We start from the raw sequence: 21,960 nt of genomic DNA on the forward strand, positions 1-21,960 counted from the left end.
TCAAACAACAGGTTTGACTGGCATTTGTAATAGCCTCTCCTCACTCAGAGTGAGCATTTTAGTCTCCCGGACTGAGCGCTTTATTTTTGCCCTCCTTAATCTTAATTTCCATTTTTCTCCATCTGCTATAAAATAGGTTTCTGTAGCACTAGCTGTAGGCCAGTTATTTTTTTGAAGAGAGTGAAAAGTACCTCTTGCCCAGTGGACACATGAGAAGCCTGGCTGTTTAACTTGGCTATAACTAGCTTGGCTGCAGGAAGCAGCATTCTACATAACTGCACCAGTTGCAAAGTGAAAAATTAACTCCTGAGGATTTTTGCAGTAGGCTCCAGGACAGCAATGTGATCTTTGCCATCTTCATTTCAGAGGAACTATCGGTTTGTGGTGCTAATGAGGTAAAATCTATAACCATTTCATTTCTTATGAGGGTAGAGAAGTAATTTGTGATTGGCTCTAATTTGCATTGTGCTAGTTAATCATGGGACCTGTCTGCTTAAAGGCTGCCGGTCTGTCAGGTTTTTTCTTGTAAACAACTATTTTGGAGAAAGGCTGGCTCCTATAGGACACTCACTGGACATTGGAAGTGCTCCTCTGGACCAGGGCCTGCTTTAGAAACATAATAAGAGGCCTCAACATTTTTTTATCTGGCCCTCTGGTCCATTGAATCAATTAAGGTCCTGAGCGTCTTACATAGTTAACATACTATATCACTGTATGTAAAGAAGCCAACTATATATTTAACATTTCTGTTCCTTCATTTTATATATGCTGCTTTATTTTTTTATGCCTGACCATTGATAAAGACAGTGATGCCCATCATGTCTGTGATGCCATTACTATGAATGTACACTTGAATTTTAATGAGGCTATATTTTAAGCCTTGTTTTTTTAATTTTAATAAATATTAATATTTCATTTTAAAATATGTTTTACCCTACAGAGGCTTGAGCACATTTTCCTTATTTTGACCCTTTTTTCTGGGGGGGGGGGCAAGATCTTTCATGTCACTTACTCCCTGATCCCTTGGACTTGAGATTCCAAGGACTGAACAAGGGACCTCCTGCACACAAAACAGATCTGGGACATTGGCAAAGTGGTTGACACAGCAATGGTACACAATCTGATTGAAGAGTAGATCAAGGTTTATTGAGGAATGAATATCCTTAACAGAAAAGAGTAGATAGATTCTTAACTACATGCCTAGCTGTATGAAAGAGAAAGAGATAGATACAGAGAATGTGAATGTGGCACTTCCAAGAAGAAAGGGGAATTTGCCCAAGAGTAGCAATCGGGAGTCAGACAAAGACCATTTCCACATTTGAGACATACATTCTTTTAGCCTCGTTTTGGATTTCCATTGGTTTATTGCTTGATTATATTTATACTACCCTCGCAAGTCAGGATGGCTGACAGAAAACATGAACAGGTACAATATAAATTCAATAATACAATAGTAGTGGTAATAGGAGCAGTAACAGTAGTAACAAAGATAACCAACAGTAACAACCAACAGTACTAATGATTGAATGTTAACATATCAACTGTAATTGTAAGCCCATAGATCGATCAATACAGGATTTTCCCTTGATGGATTTAATGGGCATATCTGTATGGGAAGAGGGGTTCTGAGGGCCCAGTGGATGTTACTGGTTTTGATTGGCCTCAATCAAATACCCGGTGGAAGAGCTCTATTTTTCAGGCCCTGTGTTGGCTTCTACAGGGCCCAGATCTCTTCATGAAGTTCATTCTACCAGGTTGAGGCCAGGAAAGAGAATGATCTTGCCCTGGTTGAGACCAAGCATGATTCCTTGTGGCCAGAGATCATCAGCCAGTTGATGTTGGCTGAGCATAGTACTCTTTGAGAGGCATAGGCAGGTAAGGAGTCACTCAGTTAAAACTGGGATCAGACCGTGTATGGCCTTGATGGTGATTACCAAGACCTTAAGTTTGATCTGGGATCCAACTAGTAGCCAGTGCAGTTGTTGGAACATGGGCTGGATGTCGATCCTCCATAGTATTCCCATGAGAACCCTGGCTGATGCTTTCTGGACCTATTGTACCTTCCAGATCAGGGATAAGGGTATGCCTATGTAGAGTGAGTTGCAGAAATCTAGCCTACAGGTAACCGTTGCATAGATCACTGTGGCTGTGACCTGGTGCCAAGTAGGGTGCTAGTAGTTTGGCTTAGCACAGGTAGTAAAACATCAGCCACGCTACTCCTGTGATCTGCACCTCCATAGAGAGGAAGGCATCCAGGATCATGCCCAGGTTCCTGGTGGAGTGAACGACAGATAGTTATACCCCATCCAGGATGGGCAAATATGTTTCTTCACTTGGATCTTTTCTGCCTAGCTATTGGACCTCCATCTTTGAAGTGTTGGCCTTCAGATGGCTCTACTTGAGCCACCTCATCATTCCTTCCAGACATCTGGCTAAGGCTTCTGGGGGTGAATCAGGGTGGCCATCCATCAGGAGGAAGAGCTGGGTGTCATCTGTATATTGCTATGAGTCAACACTGGGTTTTCCACATTTGGGCTTTCTTCCCCTTGTTTCCCATGCTGATGTTTGTCATATCTGATTCAGAAGGAGGCAGCTTCCCATCATGCTTGGTTCCCTTCCCCTTTTCAAAAATGTTTCCCCACAAAACGGTACCTGCCTGCATCTTTCTTTTTGCTGTGTCCCTTTATTCCGCTATTCTGTGCCTTCCCTCAGATATACTGATCACCTCCCCATTTCCCCCAAATATGTTGGATGTGATTTTTTTAAGAAATAGCTTATCATGTTACAATGTTGATGCAGTGTAACAAGCAGGATGCTATTTTTAATGGTTAGAGACAGCAGTTAGAGCTGTTCTCACAAAGAAGTTATGTCAGAGTTCTCTTAGCCCCACTTACCTCGCAACGTGTCTGTTGTGGGGAGAGGAAGGGAAGGTGATTGTAAACCACTTTGACACACCTTCAGGTAGTGAAAGGTGGGGTATAAAAAACAGCACTTCTTAATTTAGCCAAACAAATATGAAATATTCTACTTAGAGAGAATTAGTGGGGGATCCACCTCAATGCATTCTAAATAGAGGTGAAGGTGGCTGGAGGAACAGGATTCCTTCCTGCAAACAATCAGAGTTGCAATGATGACACAGAGCCAGAGGTGGGAGTTTCATTCATCCCCAATATACTCAGGAGGAACCAGTGAAGCTGCCAAAATAGAATGAGTGCAAAAAATGTCCATATCATTCCTCACACACTGGGTTGTGGTGACCACTTGCTTCTGCTGACCAATGAAACTGATACTACGGACACCAAATAGTGCCATGTCTGGAGAACTGGCCTCAAACTAGGTTTGAAAAACAAACAAACAAAAAACTTTTTTTTTAAAGTAACACATTGTCTCTCTAGAGTTTTGTCCTCAGAATGAATCAACCTTGTGTGAAGAGAGAATTTCCTGCCACCTGGGGAAAGGGGAACAAACCATAAGCTCAGCATCCTCTCAAGGTAATGATATTACTCATGCAGTACGAGGGACAAGTCTAGGCAAGCTGGGATTTAGCAGTAATCAAACAGAGTCCACAGAGACAGTCCCAAACTTTAATACAACACTGGGTCTGCTCAGCTCACCATGAATGCTTAAAACATAGAAGATATGTTTGGTTTAATGGAAGTCTCTGTGGAGCTTTCAAAAATTCATAAGTTAGCAATCAACAGATGCAGCCTCCAAGCCGTGCATTACTTGCAGCAGATGCACAAGAGATTTAAAGGCACTTCTCGTCTTCCATCAGTCTGGTTCCTTTAGACAAGCAGGTTTCTACTTATTTGACAAGAATATTATCATTGCTGAGTCTCACTGTAAGGAGTAGAGCTTGTCTTAAGTTGGAGAAGTTTCTTAAGAAAAAAAGTGATTAAGCAACAAGGGTGTTTCTAAACTAGAAATTTGTTTTGTGGGTCTGAGTGAGTTTACAGGCCTAACTGTTAGGGAAAACATCTTCACACATGAAAGTGAAAATGTGTATGATGCAGATCCCTGACAGTGTTCTCAGAAGCTCTTTTACTCACTAAGTTTCAAAGTACAACTTTGTTTTTAGAGTTAAACTGCTCTGTTTGCAGAGCAGTTACTTCCTTTTCTAATCCTACTGTGCCAAAAATGTCCATTATTCTTGTTGACCATGGAGATATGTTGTTGTTGACCAGTGATAATTTGGGTTAAAATGCAGTTTGCTCACCCACAAATGTTAAAAAGTTCTCCACTAACATCACTTGCCTCCAGCCAGGAATCAGAGAAAAAAGAGATCTGCGTTTCTTTTCATTGTGTTTCTTCACTTGAAAGAATATTGAATAGCTCATATTGAAATATATTCTACTGCAACTATTTAGGGTTTCATGGTAGAAATGTTCACTCAGTCTCCCCTACAGAATATTGATAGTCTCTCTCTTTTTTATGCCACGAAAGAGAGGCAGCCGCTAAAGAATATATTTCAATTTCCCAGTTGGAATGCATAATTCCAAAAGATTTCTTATGACATTTTTTTGGTATATGTTCTGCTCTTTTTAAAATTTTTATTAAGGGGCACACCTTTAACAGCAGAAAGCAAAATCTACAGTCAAGAAACTGACAGCTTTTGAATTGTACTCAGAGAGAAAAGGCAGCCAAGAAAACTGAATTACACCCCTTTAAAAGTTTTTCTTACTAGTTCATATCTAAAACTGAATATACATGTTATTATTACCATGTGAAAAATCCTAAGAACAGCCAGTGAGTAGTAGCTTCTCTCTGTGGTAGTAATAACAAGTTGATCAATTCACTACAGGGATGATTCTGAGGAGCTCATCTGAGCTAAATTTCCCAGGTCCACCCTAGCCACTGGTGAGGGATGGGGGGGGGGGGGTGGAGAGTTGAGTTGCTGGCAGCAGACTTGGAAACTCCTGGAGATTTGGAAATGGGACCTAGAGAGAACAGGGTACAATGCCTTAGAGCAGTGGTGCCCAACCTTTTTATCACTGGGGACCGCTGAACGCTTGACAATTTTACTGAGGCCCGGGGGGGGGTAGTCTTTTGCCGAGGGATGTCGCCGCCACCTGTGCCCCTGCTCCACTTGCTTTCCTGCTGGTGCCCTTGACTTCCCGCCACCCACTAGGGGGTGCTGCCAGCAGCAGCTGCGCAGTGCCACGTCAAGGGGGAGCCCCAGCCATGGCAGCTGCTGGAGAGCACCAAAGATGAGCCAGGGGCAGAGTGGCAGGGCAGCCCCCCGAGGCAGCAGCTGGGGAGGAGGACGAGGAGGAGCTGCGGACCAGTACCGACTGATCTGCGGACCGGGACTGGTCCCTGGACCGGGGGTTGGGGACCACTGCCTTAGAGTCCACTCTCTAAAGTGTCCATTTTCTCCAGTGGAACTGATGTCTGTAGTCTGGAGATTAGCTATAATTCTGGGAGATCCCCATGTCCCAAATAGAGGCTAGCACCTCTAGGTCTAGTGCAAGATATTCTTGAGAGGCAGCAGTGTCCAGGATCAGCTCATTTCATGAACTTCTCTACAATCATCACCATCAAACTCTATATACTTGACCATGGTAGTAACATGACATGGAATCTGTTTCTGCTGAGATTAGAAGAACTTGATGAAAATGTTGAAATTTACCTTGCTTGCATTGTCCCTTGTTTTGTGAGTGGAACACCTCAAATGATCATTATTTATTTTCTCTCCATTCAAAACAAAAAGCATTTTTTAGAGTTTTGCCGCTGTGCAATGATGGCCATGACAGCAAAGTCTATTAAAAACAACACACACATCTTCTTACAAGCTGAGCTGTTGATGGAAGAATTAGATAATGGACAACCTTGACAAAATCTCAACTAAGGGAAAAGGTTTCATCCGGTGTCTAAAGTTAAACAGGCTCATGGCTTAGTAAACAGCTGTTGAGAAGGAGTTTTAGAGTCATGGAGCCCCACAAAAAACCACTCATGTCAAGGACAGATGATGATGAAGAACATTTTATATGATGGGCAGACTCATTGGGGGAAAAGTAGTCCTTTTATGAGTGAAACTGCCTGGTCATTATAGCTTAGAACTGTCTTGTTATTAGCAGGGGGTTTTTTTTTGGGGGGGGGGGCTGAATCAGAAATTTTGCCCTACACTAATAGATGGAGAACATTTTCTGGAGCTGCTAAGCATTTAAGATTCTTTTCTATGCAGAATATGTACTTTATTGGTGAATAATGGTGACTATGCTGCAGAACTATGAATTGGTAAACCAGGGAGGGACTAGCAAAGACAACATTGTGTGATGTTATGATAGCTAGAGCATGGTTCCCTTCCTCTCATCACCTTTCCCCATTAGTTTTGATTCTGCAGCTTGCAAATATCTCTGTAACTGGTTTTAATCAAATAAGACATTTAGTAAGGCAGAAAAGAGTGAAAAGTGAACCTGCTCCATTTTTATACTTATACACAGTCTTTAAGTGGTACAGCTATGCTGTGCAGGGGCTGGAAGTCAGAGCCAGAATCTGGATTTGTCAAAATAAAAAAATGCAAAGTAATTTTCTAGGAACCACTGATAAGTTCTGAAGAAGCCTATCGGATGTTCTTCCAAATTTAACTGTTATGCTGACAAGGCCAAAAAATCTCACCTGTAGAATTTTGTGGAATATTAAATTGGGTTGCTACTTGCATGATGTTTGTATGCCAATACGGTATCTGCAGGGTGACAGATATCTGCAGTGTGAATAGCATGCATGTAGCTAGATTGCACAGGTTGCAGAATATTTGCAATGGGAACCTGAGTCCATACAGGGAATGCCTCACTGACATCACATTTAAAACAAAAGTAAAATAAATATAGAAAACTGAAAATCCTAAGGTCTGTGTGAACATTTTCAGTAAGACCTGAAATGTGTTTCATAGACTGATTACGCATGGGGCAGGTAATCTGGGGTGGTGGCAACAGGACATCCCCAAATGTGCACGATGCTGCCACCATCCTATCCCTGTCCCTGCACGGTGCCTTGGGCACCAGCGGAGGCTAGATTGTTCCAGCGCCGTGCATAATCAGCCTTTGGGCCTGTCTCTTCCCCTGATCTACGGTGTCCCTGCAGGGACACCTCATGCCCTTGTCAGCTCTGCGGAGTCCCCCCACCCCCACCTTGGTGGTAGAGGGGCATGCTGGTCCCCACCATTGTGCAGTGGAGGCCCCATGCCCCCATTTCCCCCCACTGCTACCTCCAGGCGGCATACCAGGCTTTCCAGCCCTGGCATTTTGCATGCATGCGCGCTACGCTGGGGCAGTCTGTGTATGCTGGGGGATTCCCTCCCCCATGCATGCTGCCCTAATGCAATGCCTGGCAGCAGCCTGGTGTGGCTGCTGCCATGCATAATGGGTCATAGACTGTCTTCCAGTCAAGTGACTCTGGCAATTATTCCTTCCTAATGGTTTCTATAAAACAGCAAATTTTCCTTTCATCATTTTAAATGACAATTCAGGGTTTAAAAAAAAAATCTAATGCTTTTTTTTTTGTGCCACTGGGGATCTTCCTAATCTTGATCTATGTAAAGAGACATGTAGTAATGAAAAAAATAGACTCTCTATTACAGGGGAGATATTAGTAAAAACTTATTTATATGTTAATGACGTTGCCCTGATTTCATCTTATAGTTGAAATTCTTTTCAGGGGATTGGGAGTTTCCTTTTGCAAACATTGTCAATAATTACAAATGGGCAGTGTTTAAATCTTGGGCTTTGTCAGGCTGAAACGTTACATGGTTTTAGGTTAATAAAATCAGAGTCCAGTAGCTACTTCAGTATTGTGTTACTTCCGACCAAGACGGCTACTCATTTGAATCTATTGTTTTAGGTTGAGAAAGAAACCTGGATCAAAGCCTGAATTTAACTCTGGGTCCTTTCTCCTGGGGTTATAAGCTCTGAATTCAGCCTTTTATTTTCCTTTTTTTCTTCTTGTCACCTTTGAAGTTTTGCATCACAGAAAGACCAGAAGGAATGGTCTGTGTTGGCCTCCTGTTGGATCCTGTCTTCTGTATTCAGCCAGAGGGCTTTCTTTTAGTGTTGCCAGTCAAGAAGCATTCTGTCTCCATAAGAAGCTAAGTGATCTGTCAGTTCTGGCCCCTGCTGATTGGGGAATGGGAGACCAACATCAGAATCCTACAAGAGAGCTTTATTTCTCACATGTTCTGTGTAAGAAAAGGATTCATTAGAACTAAAACCCTTTCTCCCAGATGCATTTCCCTCAAGCAGATACTTTCATTCCCTAGCACATATTTGCTTTTGCTCTCTCTTGGCATAGCTTGTCCAAGATGTTAAAGATATGTAATAATAAACCTTTATTGGCATAAAACAATAAGAGGCAAATACAGTGTTAAAGATATATATATATATAATATTTGTTTTGATATGAGAGGACGTGACATGTAGATATCATACAAACTAATGGAACAATATGACTTACGTTACTGCTGTTATGTTACTTGGAGTTATGATGACAATAAACTTGAGGCCATTCCGCACAGGAAAAAAAAGCCTTATGCCAGTGCAATTGCATAATGCTAAAAAAAAAACCCTGTGCCTCCCAGAATTCCTTACCTGCTGGCTCTTCTCCTGCCGTTTTGTGCATCCTTGTATTTTGCACACTGCTTGAAATGGCAGAAAAGGGGAACGTGCTATACACACTCCTCTCTTCCCCTTGTTAATGAAGACAGGCAGCCAATCACTTTTCTTGCTCTTTTAAGCCAGGGGATTGTATGCAGAGCTGACAGAGGAGCTGACAGAGGCTGAGCGAGCAGGGGCAGGGCTCTGCAGTGTGCTTTGCTGCTGATCGGGAGATGAGCGGCACAGCAGCACAGCATACACGTGTGCTGCAGATTTGAATGTTGGCTGGCCGGCACCCTGTATGACTGGGAACGCCCCTACAAGAACACCCCGAAGGCCAATCCTGGCTCTAAGGACCAATTGAAAAAGTCTTACTTTCGGAGTAGGACTTATTTTCTGGGAAACAGGGTAGCGCTACATGGCAGGGGTGGCCAGTTTTGTGGATTCCCCTGCAAGCACTTTAAAATGGAGGATGTAGCAGCCAGTTTGCGGATGTAACACTGGAGGTTTATGATGTTGTGCAAAACGCCAAAAATATGGCATTCGCAAAAGGTAAGACTCCACTTCTTTAATCGGGTGCGGAATGGCCCTTGGTGTGGTGGTTAGGAGTGTGGACTTCTAATCTGGAGAGCCGGGTATGATTCTGTGCTCCCCACAGACAACCAGCTGGGTGACCTTGGCCTCGCCATGGCACTGATAAAACTGTTCCGACCGAGCTGTAATCTCAGGTCTTAGGGTAAAAGGATGCCTGGGAGAGACATTAATGCTCTGGAAATGGAACTATAGCCATCAAAGAAGATGACAGTGCCTGAGAGTACTCAATTAAAAAAAAATTAGGTTGTTTTCTTTTTTATGCTAAGGAAATTTAGAGTTCAGGATAACACTAGTAAATGTTTTCATCAAAGGGAAGGTGCCAGTTGCTTCCAGAGTTCGAACTATCCCTGGGAAGGGTGCCCTGCAGTTACTTGTGCAGCACACATAATAGTGTCAGTTGTGGTCTGCTAGGGCCCTCTGTCTCTGGTGCAAATCCTTAAACTGGGCCTGGCATACAGCATTATGAAGACTTTAGGAAAGCGAGAAGCATAAAAGCACCCAGCATAATGCTGTCTTCTTCTTTTGCCCTCCTAGAAAGAAGAGTCTTTGGAATTGTGACCTGTTAATTCTTTGAAGACTTTTAAAGCAGATATGTGAGATCCAAACTTGGTGAGAGATTGGTGCCAGAAAGCATCAGTGATGAAGTGGAAAGGAAGCAACAGAGCAAAGTTGGAGTCCAGTGGCTCTTTTAAGACCATCAAAGTTTGATTCAAATTTTTGTGTGCATGGGCACTTCTTCAGTTACATTGAAATTAAAGCATTAGACTGAAGATGAATTACAGTATATGGGAGGGGTAAGGTTTTGGCTAACAAAGAGTAAACACAACGGAAACTTCCACAGCATTGCCATAAACTATGGGCATTTCCGCACATCACTAAAAATAACGTTATGCCAGCTGAATGGTGTTGCGCTAAATATTACCACACCTCCAAGCCCTTCCTCACCTTTTTTGCTGTGTCGCTTTTGTCTGCCACCTTTTCACATTTTTCACCATCCACATAGGCTGCTGGAAATGATGGAAGAGATCAATGCACATTATACACGACTCTCACCTGCCTGTCAATCATTCCAGGCAACCAATCCCCTTTCTCCATGCTTTAAAGGTCCCGCAATGCCCGCTATTTTATTTTTAAATTCATACTTCTCCATTTAAATGCCTATACATGTAATCATAGATGCATAGCACTTTTTGAACACCGCCCCTTATGGAATCACAAGTCTTTTGATACTTAAAAAAAATAATTTCGTTCCTGATTTTTTTTGGGGGGGGGGACTTTATGGAGGCATGCTTTGTGTTACAACTTTGGGAGAAAAAAATTATTTCTGACATTGCCTGTATGCTTGTCCCCCTATTCGTTGTGCCAGGATCTTAAACATTAAAAAAGACATTCCCATCCCCAGGAACAAGTTAGAGGGAGGTGGGTGCAAGGGTGGGATGAGGCAGACACCTTTTGTGCATTTGAGCCTCCATACTTTCCTCCATACTGGTTGCCTGCTCATTGCTCTCCAGTAGCTAGCACTAAATAAATTGATGAATCCACTTTATGCAATTCCCCAACTAGCACTTTAAAATGGAGTATGTAGCCATCCAGTTACTGCCCAGATGCTGGATGTTGGCAATGTCATATGGAGGGGCTGGAATATAACGTCTACATAAGGTATGCATTTCACTACATTTAATGGATGCAGAAATGCCCTATAAATGAACATGACAGCCAGGAAATCACACCATACAGAGCTTTATGCAAAAAGGGAGGGTACAGCCCACTATCAAAGAAATCCAATGGAGCTCACTGTAATGCAGAATTCATACTCTGGAACAATTGGAGGAATGGAAACTGTGCAGAGGACAAAAACTGAAATAAAATGGTATCAGGTAGAATGTAGTCATATTTTGGAGAAAAGTGTATGTGCAGAAAAAGCCCTGGTTTCAGTGCAATTAAAACTGTGTAACAATACTTGTGGTAGTCTGCACATCAATTATCCAGATATCATCCAATACCTTCCTGCATAGCTAATACCTTACTGCAGCATCAAGAGTTTTTAAATCAAAATTACTACAGTCTAGGGTCTGCCTGTCTATGGCCCAAACATTATCTCTGATGTGAAAAGGGTACAATCTTCCTTTCCACAATGCCTGCTTGGGTTACCCAAATGTGTCACCTATTCCACAATCTGCCTCAAGTATCACTCGCCCCCTAAGCCTGGCTTCAAATCTTTAAATTTTGACTGCAATTAAATTTCAGAGCTCTACCAGGTATTTAACTTATTTCATGCTAAATGACAATTTTCTCTTCCCTTCAGCAAAGATGATTATCAATAAAGCAAATACTATCGATTTCTCCCTAGAAGCCTACATTATTATCAGACAAAGAATCTCAGATATAGACTATCAATCTTTAGTATGTAGAGCATGCAAAATATGCTCCCCATCTTCTTTCATATATACCCAGTGGCTGGGATGATTCCACAATGCTTCTGTCTATTAACACTTTCTCTGAAACAAAGTTTTATGCTGGCACATTTAAATTCACTACCAACTGCTGTAACTAAGGGCCAGTATTTAAAAGTCCCCTTTGCCAAGACGATCTGCTCCTGCACATTAAAATATTCAGAGACTGTAGAATACGTTCTGCTCTACTGTGAGCAGCAGACCCTCCTCAGAGACCACCTTGTAAAGTCTCTAATGAGAGAAGCAGACAACCGTAATCCCACAACACTGCTTCAACATTTTTGAGCGACCAAAATCCCCAGGTAACTGAAGCCATTGCCAGATTTCTCTATGCAATCTTTTTTTGATTTATGGTAAATTTGAGTTTTAGCTTGAATAATTTTAGCATTTTCTTTTTTTTTAACACTTACTTCTACACATCCCTGCTTGGCCGATAATGCCAATAAAGGTATATTTTGATTTAGTTAGCCAGATACACATAGTAAAATAAGGTGGAAGATTTATGCAATCTGAAGAGAAACCAGAGTAAAATAAGGAAGGCTAGGATTCAAATCTGCTTGAAAAGAGAATAATATTTGTTGTCTAATCTGTCACTATATCTAGTTTTGAGGGGCTGTACCTGTGCACACCCCCTTCAAGGATCGCTGCCTTGTTGTGGCAAGGGGGCTTGCGTAGTTCAGTGAAGCTATGAGCTATACCGTGCAGGGCCACCCAAGACGGACAGGTCATAGCTGAGAGCTCTGACAAAAGGTGATCCACTGGAGAAGGAAATGGCAAACCACTCCAGTATCTTTGCCATGAAAACTCTATGGACAGTTCCAATAGGCATAACGATATGACGCTGGAAGATGAGCCCCTCAGGTCGGAAGGTGTCCAATATGCTACTGGGGATGAGCAGACGGCTAGTACGAGTAGCGCCAGAATGAATGAAGCGGCTGGGCCAAAGCCGAAAGGACGCTCAGTTGTGGAAGTAACTGGTGGCGAAAAGACAGTCCGATGCTGTAAAGATTTTTATTCCATAGGAACCTGGAACGTCAGATCCATGAATCAAGGCAAGCTGGATGTGGTTAAACAAGAAATGAGAAGACTGAACATCGACATTTTAGGAATCAGTGAACTAAAATGGACAGGAATGGGTGAATTTAATTCAGATGACCATCAGGTATACTACTGTGGACAAGAATCTCGCAGAAGAAATGGAGTAGCCTTCATAATCAATAAGAGAGTAGGAAAAGCAGTCTTGGGATACAATCCCCAAAATGACAGAATGATCTCAGTTCGAATCCAAGGCAAACCATTCAACATCACAGTGATCCAGGTCTACGCCCCAACCACTGCTGCTGAAGAGGATGAAGTTGATCAGTTCTATGAAGCCCTACAACACCTTCTAGAAGCAACGCCCAAAAATGATGTGCTTATCATCATGGGGGATTGGAATGCTAAAGTAGGAAGCCAAAAGATAACCGGGATAACAGGCAAGTTTGGCCTTGGAGTACAAAATGAAGCAGGACACAGGCTGGTAGAATTTTGTCAAGAGAATACAATGGTCATAGCAAACACTCTTTTCCAGCAACCCAAGAGACGACTCTACACATGGACATCACCAGACGGTCAACACAGAAATCAGATTGACTATGTGCTCTGCAGCCAAAGATGGAAAAGTTCTATCCAGTCAATAAAAACAAGACCAGGAGCTGATTGTGGTTCAGATCATGAGCTTCTTGTTGCAAAATTTAGGCTTAAATTGAAGAAAGTAGGGAAAAGCACTAGGCCACTCAGGTATGAACTAAATCATATCCCCGACGAATACACAGTGGAGGTGACAAATAGATTTAAGGAATTAGATCTGATAGACAGAGTGCCTGAAGAACTATGGACGGAGGTTCGCAACATTGTACAAGAGGTAGCAACTAAAACCATCCCAAAGAAAAAGAAATGCAAGAAATCAAAATGGCTGTCTGAGGAAGCTTTACAAATAGCTAAGGAGAGAAGGGAAGTGAAAGGCAAGGGAGAAAGAGAAAGATACACCCAATTGAATGCAGAATTCCAGAGAAAAGCTAGAAGAGATAAGAATGCCTTCTTAAATGAACAGTGCAAACAAATAGAAGAAAACAATAGAATCGGGAGGACCAGAGATCTTTTCAAGAAAATTGGAGATATGAAGAGAACGTTTCATGCAAAGATGGGTATGATAAAGGACCAAAATGGTAGGGACCTCACAGAAGCAGAAGAGATTAAACAAAGGTGGCAAAATTATACAGAAGAACTATACAAGAGCGAGCTTAACATCCCTGATGACCACAATGAGGTAGTTACTGACCTGGAGCCAGACATCCTGGAATGTGAAGTCAAATGGGCCTTAGGAAGTCTGAGCAACAATAAAGCTAGTGGTAGTGACAGCATTCCAGTTGAACTATTCAAAATCTTAAAGGACGATGCAGTTAAAGTGCTACACTCAATATGCCAGCAAATTTGGAAAACTCAACAATGGCCACATGATTGGAAAAGGTCAGTTTACATACCAATCCCAAAGAAGGGCAATGTCAAAGAATGTTCAAACTACCGCACCATTGCACTAATTTCTCATGCTAGCAAAGTTATGCTCAAAATCCTACAAGCTAGGCTCCAGCAATATGTGGACCGAGAACTTCCAGAAGTACAGGCAGGATTTCGAAGAGGCAGAGGAACTAGAGATCAAATTGCCAACATACGCTGGATCATGGAGAAAGCTAGGGAGTACCAGAAGAACGTCTACTTCTGCTTCATTGACTATGCTAAAGCCTTTGATTGTGTGGAGCACAACAAATTGTGGCAAGTTCTTAAAGAGATGGGAATACCAGAGCATCTTATTTGTCTCTTGAGAAATTTATATGCAGGTCAAGAAGCAACAGTGAGAACTGAACATGGAATCACTGACTGGTTCAAAATTGAGAAAGGAGTTCGGCAAGGCTGTATACTGTCGCCTTGCCTATTTAACTTTTATGCAGAGCACATCATGAGAAATGCGGGATTAGAGGAGTCACAAATTGGGATCAAGATTGCAGGGAGAAATATCAACAACCTCAGATATGCAGATGATACCACTCTAATGGCAGAAAGTGAAGAGGAACTAAAGAGCCTGTTGATGCGGGTGAGGGAGGAGAGTGCAAAAGTTGGCTTGAAACTCAACATCAAGAAAACAAAGATCATGGCATCCGGCCCTCTCAATTCCTGGCAAATAGAAGGGGAAGAAATGGAGATAGTGACAGATTTTATTTTCCTGGGCTCCAAGATCACTGCAGATGGGGATTGCAGCAAAGAAATTAAAAGACGCTTGCTCCTGGGGAGGAAAGCTATGGCAAATCTAGACAGCATCCTAAAAAGCAGAGACATCACCCTGCCAACAAAAGTGCGTTTAGTCAAGGCTATGGTCTTCCCAGTTGCAATGTATGGCTGCGAAAGTTGGACCATAAGGAAGGCCGAGCGTCAAAGAATTGAGGCTTTTGAACTCTGGTGCTGGAGAAGACTCTTGCGAGTCCCTTGGACTGCAAGGCGAACAAACCGGTCAGTCCTAGAGGAGATCAGCCCTGACTGCTCTTTAGAAGGCCAGATCCTGAAGATGAAACTCAAATATTTTGGCCACCTCATGAGAAGGAAGGACTCCCTGGAGAAGAGCCTAATGCTGGGAGCGATCGAGGGCAAAAGAAGAAGGGGACGACAGAGAATGAGGTGGCTGGATGGAGTCACTGAAGCAGTAGGTGCAAACTTAAATGGACTCCGGGGAATGGTAGAGGACAGGAAGGCCTGGAGGATCATTGTCCATGGGGTCGCGATGGGTCGGACACGACTTCGCACATAACAACAACAACCTGTGCACAAAATGCAGACAATAGGTCCAGCCACAACCATGATAGTTGTTGTTGTTGTTAGTTGCGAAGTCGTGTCCAACCCATCATGATCCCATGGACAATGATCCTCCAGGCCTTCCTGTCCTCTACCATTCCCCGAAGTCCATTTAAGCTCGCAAACCATGATAGAGGGTCCTGCAAACCTAAAGGAAACCCTGACCTATTCTGCACGGAGGTGTAAAACTTGCCCCAACTCCTGCTTGGAAATGTGTGGTTGGGTGGCTGCTAGGGTACAAAAGTCATGCACAACCCTTCCCAAGACAGTGGTCTGTCTGGGCCATGGGAAGGGGGAAGGAAAGGGCAATCAGATCAGTACATCAATCTCTGGTACAATGAAGACATTTCAGAGACAGAGAAAAATATGGGCGCCTTTCTTCTTTGAAGGCTAGGAACAGCTGGTATATCTGTGTCTATGTGTGCACATGTTAAAGGCTTAAGCCTAACTTCCCTGCTTAGACCTTAGCCCTGCATGACTGACTTTAACCCCTTCAAAATGTGCTGGAAGGCTCCAGTAATAAATTTCCAGTATATCTTCTTTTCTAAATCCAGTTTTTTTTGCAAGTATAGCAAATTCTGTGATATTGAGCCACAATGCTCCAATAATAATTCTAGGAATTAAAGATGAATTCATTGGTACCATCATGCTGGGAGTATTGTGTACATTTCTTACACCATCAAGATTAAACCTTTTATGGAGTTGAGTTTACTAATAAAATCAAAGCTGTTAAAGTCATAGTCTTATGACTGTTTCATAAATATATGCAGTCTTTTGGGTAATGTTTTCTTCCCCTTTGCCTGAAACAAATTAATTCCATGGCTAGGGCTGCAGATCAATTCCAGGATATTTAGCTTTCTGAAAATATTTTTTTGAATCAAATGGGAAAGTCATGACTCTTGATATGACAAGCAGTTAAACTTAATGGAAAAAAATATGATTCCCTTTGATTTGCAAGCAGCCATAAATCAAAACATAAAACATTAAAAATTGCACTCATGTATAAGCATTTATTAAAACAACAATGGGTTACTGCAAATTATTTAAGAAAAATTGAAGCATTTCCAGGGGTTTCACACATGGGAAGGAGTTCATTTGGTCTGTTACAGCAATTAATGTCATTTGCAATGCAACCCCTAGAATAATTTATGGAGACCAAGCCCCATTGAATAGGCCTGAGTAGGACTCTGAGTGAACCTGTGTGAGACTGTTCTGAAGAAGAGGGGAAGTGTGCATGCAGATGAAAGCTCATGCCTTTAATAAATCTTTGTTGGTCTTAAAGATGCTACCAGGTTCAAATTTTGTGGGCTCTTACTGTGGCATTTGAATGAGCCTCTTGTGGCGCAGAGTGGTAAGGCAGCCGTCTGACAGCTTTGCCCATGAGGCTGGGAGTTCGATCCCAGCAGCCGGCTCAAGGTTGACTCAGCCTTCCATCCTTCCGAGGTTGGTAAAATGAGTACCCAGCTTGCTGGGGGTTAAACGGTAATGACTGGGGAAGGCACTGGCAAACCACCCCGTATTGAGTCTGCCATGAAAACGCTGGAGGGCGTCACCCCAAGGGTCAGACATGACTCGGTGCTTGCACAGGGGATACCTTTACCTTTACCTTTACTGTGGCATTTAGTTAATTGGACCTTGCAGCACTGCAGTGTCTATTCAACTTGGACTTGAGTCATTTATTTATTTGGATTTTTATACCACTCATTCTTTGCAGTTCTGGGCAGTTTATAAAGATATAATCATAAACCTGGCTTGGCCATTCCAGCCCGGTGGAATGAACTGTCAGCTGAGATCCAAGCCCTGACAGAGCTGTCAAAGTTCCACAGGGCCTGTAAAATATTGCTGTTCTCCAGACCTTTGGCTGAAGCCATGGCAGTCTAAATATCAGGTGAGCTTTCTTCTACTTAACATGTTTCCCTCCTCCTTCTTCTTATGGAGACATATTGATTATGTCACCGCCAATATTGGTGGGCATGATTGGTGCAGATGGTGAGAAGGGGGGGGTGTATTATATTTTGTTATGTTTTAATATGTTTATTTTACTTTAAAAAGTGTGGATGTTTTATAGCTGTAAATTACTCCAAGCCTGAATGAATGTGCCTTTTAAGTCAGAGCAGACTGGCAATGCAATCCTAAGGATGCTTTTCTAGGAGTAATCCCAATTTAATAGATCTTAGTAGAATTCAGAGTAAATCTTAGGACTACTCTTTTAGTCTACTTCAGTAGGGCATGCACTGAGGACAATGGCAAGAAGAGGATGAGGAGGAAAACGAAGAGTGGGTTCTTATATGCCGCTTTTCTCTACCCAGAGGAGTCAGAACAGATTTATCAGTGCTGTTGCAAGCCCAAGGTCACCCAGCTGGTTGCATATGGAGGAGTGCAGAATCAAAACTGACTTGCCAGACTAGAAGTCCACACACCGAACCACTACATGAAGCAGTATGAGATTATCCGATGGACAGTCCATACATGCTTAGGTACCTGAGAACCTTCCCAGTTACAGATCAGTGAAATTCTGCCGAGTAGCTATATCTGCAGTAGCAGTTTCCCCCAGTTGGCCATGGAAATTGATGTCATGAGCTGTCTTTTATATCATACAAGTGTGTAGTGATATTGGTTTCATTGGATAATCCATATGTTTTTTTGTTTTTGTTTTTACTGTTCTGACAGCCTGTCATATTTTACCATATCACTATGTCAGTCTATGTTCCAAAATTTAAAAAGCTTTATGTAGTGACTAGAAAATAAGCCCGCTGTACTCTAAATATAGCGGGCGCTAGCGGTTTGTCCGCCCCCCTCTCCCGCGGCACAGCCTACCTGTAGGAAATGTAGGCGAGGATGGCTGGAGTCCGAGCGGCTCTGTGTGCGGGCAGGGCAGGGGCAGCGGGCTCCGCTGCCGGCTCTGCTGCCGCCGCTGGCTCCACCGGCTCCGCCACTGCCGCTGGCGCTGCCGCCGCCTGCTCCACCACCACCACCGGCTCCGCTGGCTCCGGCGCTGCCAGCTGTGGCGTGCTGCAGCCCCGCCGCTGCCGCCCCTCCCAGAGCTTCGTGCCTCCTGATTGGTCAGTCTGGCAGCAAGGTACCAATTGCGAACCGCGCTATGCGCGGCTCACAATTGGTCCCTTACCGCTGGACTGACAATCGGAGGGCCCAATCGGGCCCTCCGATTGTCGGTCCGTGGGAAGGGGCTTACCGGCACTCTTCCTCATCTCAGACAGGGCCCGCCGACGGAGCCCTTACTCCTTTATTTTATCAGCTCCACAAGGAGCGGTTAAAGATGATTTTGCCAGATTCTTGGAATAGTTTTTTTTTCTAAAAAAAGCAAATGCTATCTGAATTATCCAACCTTAATATCTGAGACTGAGCACACAGGAAACCAAGGTGCTATAGTAGATGGAGGTAGAGCTTGGATGTTCATCTCTGTTCAGCCATGAAATTGATAGGGTGATCTGGAGCCACTCTCTGTCAACTGATGTATTTTCCAGGACTGTTATAAGGGAGGAAAATAAGAGACACAGAACTCCATTTGCCACCCTGAACTCCTGGAGATAAAATTGTATTGTAATAAAAAGCATTTTGATGGTGACATTGTTGGAACAATATATGGTTTTCATTATAAAGCATACAGTAATGGAAGAAAAATAACTAACACTTTTTAAACAAATCAGGTCTAATGCAATGGTTTTTGCTGAATTATATATTTAAAACACTTTACTAAGATGCTTTAAAAAGGCTTTTGGAATTCCACAAATGTAATTTTTATTTTAAAAGGGCTTTGTTGTGTTCAAACTCATAGAAAAGGGACAGAGGCTATTACTAATGTGCTAGTGTATGTATGTATTTATTTATTGTAAGTCATGTGTAGTGTAGCCAGGGTCATTCAGAGTCGGTTTGCCGTTTCCTGCCTCCATGTCATGACCTCGTGTTCCTTGGAGGAATTACCACCCAAATCATTGCTGGTCTCCAATCCAAATACTAGCCACAAATGGCCCTGCTTAGCTTCTGAGATCTAATGGGATTGGGTTTGCCTGGGCTAACTAGGCCAGGCTGTGGTCGTGTTTCTTAGTAGCTCTCTGAAGGGAGCCTGGAAGCTGCTGGTTTTAAATCTCACTTCAGTCAGATAGTTCATTGGTGCAGGAACCATCAATAGCAGGTCAATTCAGAAGTATGTCCTATGTTATTCAACGGGGCTGACTTGTCCTTAGGATTGCAGCTCTAGAGTAGCAGTGTAGGAATAATAATACTGAGAACACACAAAGTTCTTGTAAACAGGATTGAGGTAATCCAGGCACTTTTAAATGTTACCTGGGTGTCAAGTACCTTGGATTGGAAGAGGGAACTGGGTTGTACCTTGAATTGGAAGTGGGAACTAAGGAAGTAAATGATCCAAGGCTGCACAATTGGACCACAGTCCAATTTGATTTGCACTCAGACCAGTCAAAATTAAAACTTTAGACTTTGTCTAGCAGGCAAGCAAATTTGGCCCACAAAGAGGATGCACACACAAAATTGACTTTTCTTGGCACAAAATTGGCCACAGCTTTATTTTACCCTCCCAAAGTAGGAGAATTGGTGCAGCCATGGGAAGGACCTTTGTATCTTGTGGTCAGCAGACTGCAAAGAAGCTGAGCACTTGGCCTCCCATCAAGCATTGCTCCACTTGCTTGCTGGGACCACCAAGGGGAGGCAAACATGAAATGGAGGAACCCTTCGTCCATGGGCCTCTGCTTGTTTCCCCCCAGTTGCCCCGCAATGCTAGTCTGACTGCCTTCTCAGCAGGGTTGGCAGCTGGCACTGCAGCTCAGCATGTGCACAGGCTTTTAAGCCTCCATGACGGAGAGTGCAGTTTGCAGATACAGCCTCCCCACAAAAGGATCCTCCCCAAGCCGAAACTGCTGAGACAAAATATAGTGACATTATTAACATACAACTTATTTGTGTAGAACCCCTGGCAAACAATCTATAGATGCAAACATTTTAACTGGGCATAATGCTTGAAAAACAGATGGGGTGGGTGGGTAGCTTCCAACTGGCCCCCTGCAGGGCAAACAGGGTAGGCATCGAGCGGGCCGCTTCTATAAAGTAGCTTGGCCACACACCCCTGCAGCACGCTGTCAGCTGCAATTTTGTCGGGCTGTGCTTGCACTGGCCAGAGCAGCTGTGCACTCAAACCTTGCCTCTGCAGCGTCTTCCTGGTCCTGCCTGCTGTAATGGCAAACTGTGGCCTTTGGTAAGGCATGGCTGCGATTTTTCCTAAAACCTCTTAGTTATTACATGGGGTAGTTCCAGTTTGGCCTTTAAGTTGAAAATCTCTTTTTTTCTCCTCTGTCTTACTATGAAAGGTTTATGATTTGTTTTACCTATATTTGTAATTCACCTTGACAGTTACATTTTTGCTCTGAATGGTTATATAGATATACCGTGAGCAGTCATTTTTTCCCCAAGGGAATTGTAGTTGTGCATGGCAGATAATGAATTCTAATTGAATTCTTAATGGAACATTGCTTGGACTTTTTATTTTGTTTTAACAAAAAAAAATTTGTTTTAAGGGAAAGAGCCATGAGAGTTAAATCAAGCACATGATTCATATACATTTGAACTATAACCATACTCTCTCTCTCATTTATGTTTTTGTCTTTCCTTTTCTCCTTTTTGAAAAAAAAATGTTTTGGTTGCCAATGCATCTCGCTCACACCGAATCTGTGCGTCCTAATGCAATATTTGAGGACCACTGCGTTAGATCACACTTGATGTCTAAATATATTTTTCATTTGCCATTCTTTTGATACGAAGAAAAGGTAGTAAGTAAAATGTTGTTCTTGGTGCTAAATAAAATATGCTGTCAAAAATCTGATCAACATTACGATATAATATAGTTTCCTTAAAAAAAAAGACACTGTTAAAAAAAAAAGCTGACTGATGGAAAATAAATCATTTTAAAAAGCTGCAACCAAATACAAGGATGCTAGCAACCTGGGATTCGAAAGTATTATAAGCTCTGGGAGTTTCTAAACACAGAGAAGTATAAATTATGGCTGACCAAAGCAACTCTACAAATGTCTCTCCATGAAAAAACAACATGCTGCTAAACAATATAAAATCCAATACAGGGACAGAGCAACCTTTAGAAGGTAAAACGGGTTTTCACAGAATGTTAAATAAAGCCTGTTTTGGTAACCTTCTTTTCTTTAGTTAACAGGCAATCGAAGTTGGTCTGTTTCCATTTAATCTTCCAGCTTGGCTGTCGGTTCTGCAAAGTAAGTTTCTGAGATTTCGTAGAAAGGTCAAGGGCAAGATGTGGGATGTTAAATAGATTATCTCTTTTTATGCCATAGAATCAGAACTGTTTGCATGGTTATAGGGAACGCCATGGCAATTTCTGTATCTCTGACTCTTCAGTTCATATAGAAGCAAACTGAAATTGGACATGTGCTTCCATATAC

General features: G+C 42.7%; 1 long non-coding RNA gene across 2 annotated transcripts in view; it reads left to right on the forward strand.

Moving 5' to 3' along the window:
- The first annotated feature begins 262 nt into the window (after window positions 1–262).
- LOC143819714 (uncharacterized) overlaps window positions 263–21,960 on the forward strand; it is a 28,956-nt gene continuing 7,258 nt past the window's right edge. For both annotated transcript variants that reach the window (XR_013225055.1, XR_013225057.1), the window contains exons 1-3: window positions 263–395; window positions 3,396–3,491; window positions 21,710–21,774. This is a non-coding gene — a long non-coding RNA (uncharacterized LOC143819714). The remainder of the gene's footprint in view (window positions 396–3,395; window positions 3,492–21,709; window positions 21,775–21,960) is intronic.

Source organism: Paroedura picta, chromosome 10 (genome assembly GCF_049243985.1).
Source record: "Paroedura picta isolate Pp20150507F chromosome 10, Ppicta_v3.0, whole genome shotgun sequence".
NCBI lineage: Eukaryota > Metazoa > Chordata > Lepidosauria > Squamata > Gekkonidae > Paroedura > Paroedura picta.